The sequence below is a fragment of the Nelumbo lutea genome, chromosome 2 (assembly GCF_056320005.1).
Source record: "Nelumbo lutea isolate HS-2025 chromosome 2, American lotus-T2T, whole genome shotgun sequence".
Taxonomy (NCBI): domain Eukaryota; kingdom Viridiplantae; phylum Streptophyta; class Magnoliopsida; order Proteales; family Nelumbonaceae; genus Nelumbo; species Nelumbo lutea.
In genome coordinates this window covers 107,052,314-107,059,130 of record NC_142685.1, presented here as the reverse complement: position 1 = coordinate 107,059,130, position 6,817 = coordinate 107,052,314, and the positions used below count along the sequence as shown (strand labels likewise).

Below are 6,817 nucleotides of genomic sequence, written 5' to 3'. Positions count from 1 at the left end.
TCTATTATAAATAATTAAAAAAATGAAATAATTCAACTTAAATCAAATAATTACTTGCTGAAAATTACTAGATTAAGTAAATGTTAATAACAATCAATTATTTACAGAAATAATTAATAATAATAATAACAATCATCAAGTACTTAATTAAGTAAATAATAAAAAATGAAATAACAATCATCAGTTATCATTAATGTTTATTCAAAGCATGCCCCATAATAATTACCAAATATAGTCATTAAACCTTAAATAAGAAACAATTTTTATTAATAGTCATTAAAATTGTTAAGCCAAATCATCAATGTTTATTCTTAAATGCAAAATATGAATTAACAAATCTATTATATAATAATTATACTCGATTGGAAAAATTTATTACAAGTAAATATTTAAATAATTATAAATTTGGTTTTTATTATTACTATATAACAAAAATTTAAAATTAAATACTAAAATAATAATAATAATAATAATAATAATAATAATAATTGTTAAATTAAAGTAATAAACGGTTCAAGTTGAATTTAATGACCCGTATAATTTTACGGGTTTGACATTTATGGGTCAATTTATATGGACCCGTAGACTGTATGAATGTCTTAAAAATTGGTAGCTTATAAATAGTAATAAAAAATAGTGATAAAAATCATTAATGTTTATTCATATATATATATATATATATATATATATATATATATATATAACTTCCCAGTACTTAGTACGGGGTCATTCACTAGTTGAAAGTAAAAGCAGAGATAAAGAGAAACAAGCACAAAGAACACACATGGATTTACGTAATTCAGCTTATAGCCTATGTCCACGGACGAAGGAGGAACAAAAATCCACTATGAAGTTTGCAATGGAGAAGAAATACAGAGTTATGCCTTCACAAAGAAAAAAAAACTAAGCCCCAAATGAACCCAATGTCTCACTTGTCTCACACAAGTAGAGGTGCTCATGGTTCGGTTAACTGAACTATGGGATATTTTTTGGAACCAAACCGGTACTACCGATTTTTAGAAAACTAGTAACCAAAACCAAACCGAAGCCAGTCGGTTAACCAATTGATTAGTTTGGTTAACCATCGTTCGGTTCATTGTTTTTCGCTTTTTTAGTTTTTACAATATATATTATAAAATATATAATAAAAAATTATATATTTATAAAAAATATTATTTTAAATAATAAATAATGTATAATATGTTATAAATATATATTTATATATAATGCATATTTATTAATTTATAATATATAAAAAATATAAAATATATATAATATACACGAATATATATAAAATATATGTATACCGGTCGATTTGGTTAACCACCGGTTTTCTATATTGGTTAACTGAAACCAAACCGACTGGTTCGGTTAATTGATTTTTTGATTTTTTTGCTCACTCCATGTAAAAGAGAAAAAACCCCCAAAATACATAACTCTTTGTATTTGATTCGAACCTATAAGATGAATATAGATTGGGTCCATAGTGCCATGGTACGCTTTCACAACAAAGCACTATAAAATTGGGAGAATGACCATTCAGCCTATACTAGAATTTTATAGCCCCAAAGTACAAGGGGAATGCATCCTAATCGTGAATTGATGCCAAATTCACGGGTAGAATGTGGTTTATAGGGGGGAGAGGGCTAATAGTAGGGGGGCTGGAATTCAGAATTCTGCATCATATGTATCCGTAGTTGTCCCCTATAAAATTTTGTCTTTTTCAAATTAATTTGAAGTGTATTCATAAAGCGGGTCACCACAAAAAGTTGAAGGCACAAACATAACAGATGTTGACTCAATCAGCATCGTAAAAACCCAACCGGTTTGACCCAACAACTACAATCTTGAGGTTGCTGCTCCCTGCAGATAACAAACGTGAAATCCAGATCTCTATCATCCAAAACTCCACTCTCCAGCGGTCCAGTAACCTCATCAATCAATGTCGCAGCTATAGCAAGCGCATCGTGTCTGTTAGTATTCTATCGACATTACTATCCTAGAATTAAGGAGAGATAATTCTATCAAAAGTTGGTGTACCTATCCTCCTTGTATTCTAACTTAAAGCCGACCTTGTATCCCTGCCCTATTATAAATAAGGGCTGTAACCTGGTTGAAACATAGAATGAAGAAATATTATTTTCTCTTGTCTTCTTTATTGCTTTGTATCATGGTATCAGAGCCCATAGAAACCAGAGAATCAATCGTCCGTGCACTGTACAGTCTCGGGTGATCACTCTCCAACCCGTAATCCATCATCGGACAGTACTCCAGCTCCTTGTCGTGATCATACACGAAGTCAGGGATCTCGATTTCATTTCTCAGGACGTGTTCCCACAGAAATCCCAGCCTGCTAACTTTTTTTCAACTGACAGCGCTCCGTAATCAAAGTGGTTAGGATGACTCTAGCTGCATAGATGAACAACATAATCTGGAATGAACCCATGAGGTAACCAGTGACAAAAGCCACCGTGGCAAATAAGACGAGCAAGATCTGCATCAGCTGTTCCAAGAGCTTTTGTCCTTGCCAATCCATCTGGTTTGCGGTTGTCAATCTCTATTCTAATCTGTTACTCTATTGGCTACAACTGATAGCTGCCGCAAGCCTTACCAGCTCTCAACTCGTTGAACGGTTTTTTCCCGATATTCCAGTCTCAATGCCGAAGATCCATACTGGCTGAGGCTTGGGATGGTGCTCGTCTTCAATAGGATCCAACAACTAGAGAGGATGTCGGTTGAAGAGAACGACTGAAGGTAGCAAGGAAGCCTGGAATTCTCTTTGACATTGACAGGGAGAGCCTCGTAGACTGATCGCAGAGTCGAAATTCTAAGGAAGTGTTCCCTCCTCTGAACATTGGTGTGCACATAAAAGCTTTTCCTTGCAGCTTTTCTTTGCAACTAAGGAAAGATTTTCTCCTCCAGATACTTGTTAAGAGCTCCTCTCTACAAAAGCTTGTCAGTATTAGGTTTTCCCTGATTCTTGTTGCTGCAAAGTTGTGTCTCTCCTCATGGATTCATTTGAAGCTGCTCAACATATTTATCATCATATCACTGCTATCTTCGATGACTCAAATTTTGATTTATGGTCCTAAGAGATGTGCAGTTTTCTCAAGGGACGATTCCTATGGCGATGTGACTGGTGAGATTCCTAAACTTACTAAAGTTGCTGATGAAACAGAAGATAAGTTTGCTGAACCCGTAGAAAGATGGGACGGAAAAAATCATCAAATATTGACCTGGTTTTGCAATACTTGTATTGCAAGCATCAAGTTATGATTTTGCAGATATAACTCTCCTAAAAAGGTACGGGATTTCTTACAAGCTCGTTATTCTATTTCTGGTGATGTACAACAGTTTCAGTTCTATAGGCGTCTTCACCGTATAAAGCAGCAACCTGAACAAACCATTCATAGTTATGTCTCTGAATTACATGTTCTTTAGGATCAGTTAGCACAGTGTGAACTTGAATGGGATAGTATCTCTACAGCCATTACTTATTCTAAGCTTTGCGATCGCCAACATGTTTGGCATCTTCCGATGACTCTCAGGGATGAGTATGAATCTATTAGTGGTATTCTACTTCATTGTAGCCCAATGCCTTCCCTTGACGTTGTAATCAAAGATTTGCTCTCTGAAGAAACCCGACTAAAAACACTTCGAGATGAGCGATCCTTATTATCTACTGATGCCGTTCTTGCTACTTCGGGTACATCTACTGCTTCTTCAACTTCCTCTAAATCTTCAAAACGGACTTTCTGCAATTACTACAAAAAGACTGGTCATACTATCTTCGAGTGCCGCCGATTGCAAGCCAAAAATGCGTATGAACAGAAGTCCTCGTCCGTGGGTTCTCAGGCTTCGAGTTTTACTGTAACTACTGCCGCAGATGATTCTTCTGATAACACCTCTTCAAAATTTTCTCTTCGAGAACTCCAAGCCCTTCTTCACTAGCTACAACCTACTTCTGGTATGACTTCTGATTCAGTCTTGTCCATCATTCCAAGTACTACCTTATCATGGTATTTTGATTCTGCCTGTTGCCATCATATGACATCCAATTCATCCCTCTTTACTTCCAAGTCACATCCCTCTATTGCACCAATTGTTCATACTGCTGATAGTTCCACCTTAACTGTCAAAAGTGTAGGAACTATTTCAACACCTCGTTTATCACTTCCTAACACCTTTTTGGTACATCAATTATCTCTAAATCTTATATCTGTTGGACAATTATGCGAACTTGGTTTTGAAATACATTTATCAAGTCGTGGTTGTATTGTGCAGGATCCACGGACAGGGAAGATCATTGGGACAGGCCGTAAGGTTGGGAGACTGTTTGAGCTATCATCTCTCCAATTACCATCCCTTGCTGCTGCTGTCACTTCTAGTGTCTGGCATGCTCGTCTTGGTCACATTTCTACCTCTAGGTTAGGATCTTTAATTTCTAATGGGTGTTTGGGTCCTGTTAAAACAACCTATTTTGATTATGTTTTATGTCATCTTTCAAAATATCATGCTTTGCCTTTTAATGCAAGTGATTCTATTTCTTCTGCACCTTTTGATCTTATTCATTCTGATATTTAGGGACTTTCGCCTCATAATACTATGGGTGGTTCGTGTTATTTTGTGATTTTCATTGATGACTTCTCTCGATATACATGGATTTATCTCATGCGTAATAAATCTGAACTACCTGCGATTTATATTCAATTTGCCACCATGATCAAAACTCATTTTTCCTCTATCATCAAATTTTTTTGCATTGATAATGCCATGGAATATTGAGATTCTACCCTTATCCAATTTGTTTCACAAAATGGGACTATCATTCGTAGGTCTTATCCCGATACCTCTCAACAAAATGGACGTGCATAACGAAAATATAGGCATATTCTTGATATTGTTCGAGCTCTTTTAATCTCTTCCTCTTGTCCTGAACGATTTTGGGGGGAAGGAGCCCTCACTATGGTTTATACCATCAACCGCATTCCCTCTCCTGTTATTGGTCACATTTCTCCTTATGAACGTTTGTATGGCCATTGCCCTGATAACCAATCTCTTCGTGTGTTTGGTTGTGATTGTTTTGTTCTATTACAATCTCTTGAACATACCAAGTTGGAACAAAAAACACGTCTATGTTGTTTTTTCGGGTATGGTATTGAACATAAAGGATATCGGTGTTGGGATCCTCTTTCCCAACGACTTCGCATATCTCATCATGTTACCTTTTGGGAACACAAAATGTTCTCAAGTCTCTCCCCATTTCGAGTTACCACGACACCTTCACATTTTTTACTAATCCTACTATTTCGCTTTTTTCTAATGATTTGCCTACAGGTTCGACTACTTCTTCTTCTGATAGCTCTAACAGTACTGCACAACCTGCAACCTCTTCGACTTCATCTACCTTGGTTGTGGATCCTCCAACCCTACCCTCTTTTGAGCCCTTGATTGCTCCTGACGAGTTCAACTCTGACCGTTCTGATGCTCCATTCCGTCGTTCTGGTAGGGTCACTAAACCTTCCGTTCTTTTGAGCCCTTCATTGTTATTCTACCATTGTATCTTTATACAAGCCTTGCACCTATTGCAAGGCTAGTACTGACCCTCTATGGCAGAAAGCAATGGCAGACAGAATTCAAGCTCTTACAAGCACTCACACTTGGGACTTAGTTGACCTGCCTCTAGATAAATCCGTGATTGGTTGTAAATGGGTCTACAAAATCAAGACCCGGGCAGATGGTTCCGTTGAGAGGTATAAAGCTAGATTGGTAGCTAAAGGGTTCACACAGGAGTATGACATTGATTATGAGGAGACTTTTGCCCCAGTTGCTTATCTCACCTCTGTTCGCAGTCTTATTGCAATTGCTGCAGCGAATCACTAGCAGCTATTTCAGATGGATGTTAAGAATGCTTTCCTCAATGACGATCTTTCTGAAGAGATTTATATGCAGCCCCCTCCTGGTTATGATCATCTCCCTAATCAGGTTTGTCGTCTTTGTAAGGCTCTATATGGACTTAAGCAGACACCTCAAGCATGGTTCTCCAAATTCAGCACTATTGTTTGTCAGTTTGGTTTTAAATCTAGCACCTATGATCATACCTTGTTCATCCATAAGACCTCTCAAGGTTGTGTACTTCTCCTCCTTTATGTGGATGACATGATCATTATTGGCGATGATTTGTAGGGCATTTCCGCTCTTAAGACTTTTATTAGCAAATAGTTTGAAATGAATTCTTTCTTGGAGATTCTCTTATATCTTGGCGTAGTAAGAAGCAAACAGTTGTCTCCCATTCTAGTACTGAAGCTGAATATCGATTTCTTGCTAACACTACCTCAGAGCTGTTATGATTACGATGGTTACTCCATGACATGGGACTTGCTCATTCATCTGCAACCTCACTTTATTGTGACAATCGTAGCGCCATACAGATTGCCCACAACGATGTCTTCCATGAGTGCACTAAACACATTGAGACTGATTGTCACTTTATTCGTCATCATGTGCTCGAGGGTACTATTCGCCTTGTTCCTGTCTCTTCCCAGGATCAATCTGCCGATATATTTACCAAAGCTCACCCTCCTCTTCGCTTCCGTGCTCTAGTTGGCAAACTCCAGATGACTGACACATTACCATCTTGAGTTTGAGGGGGGATGTTAGTATTCTATCGACATTACTATCCTAGAATTAAGGAGAGATAATGTTATTTCCTTAATTCTAGGAGAGACAGTCCTATCAAAAGTTGGTGTACCTATCCTCCTTGTATTCTAACTTAAACTAGCCGACCTTGTATCCCTACCCTATTATGAATAAGGGT

General features: G+C 37.2%; 1 long non-coding RNA gene across 1 annotated transcript; it reads left to right on the top strand.

Annotated features, from left to right (window-relative positions):
- The first annotated feature begins 1,824 nt into the window (after positions 1 to 1,824).
- LOC148872566 (uncharacterized) lies at positions 1,825 to 6,227 on the top strand. The gene is made up of 3 exons (XR_016107050.1): positions 1,825 to 3,967; positions 4,285 to 4,427; positions 5,338 to 6,227. It is a non-coding gene; the product is annotated as an uncharacterized LOC148872566 (long non-coding RNA).
- Positions 6,228 to 6,817: the final 590 nt, after the last annotated feature.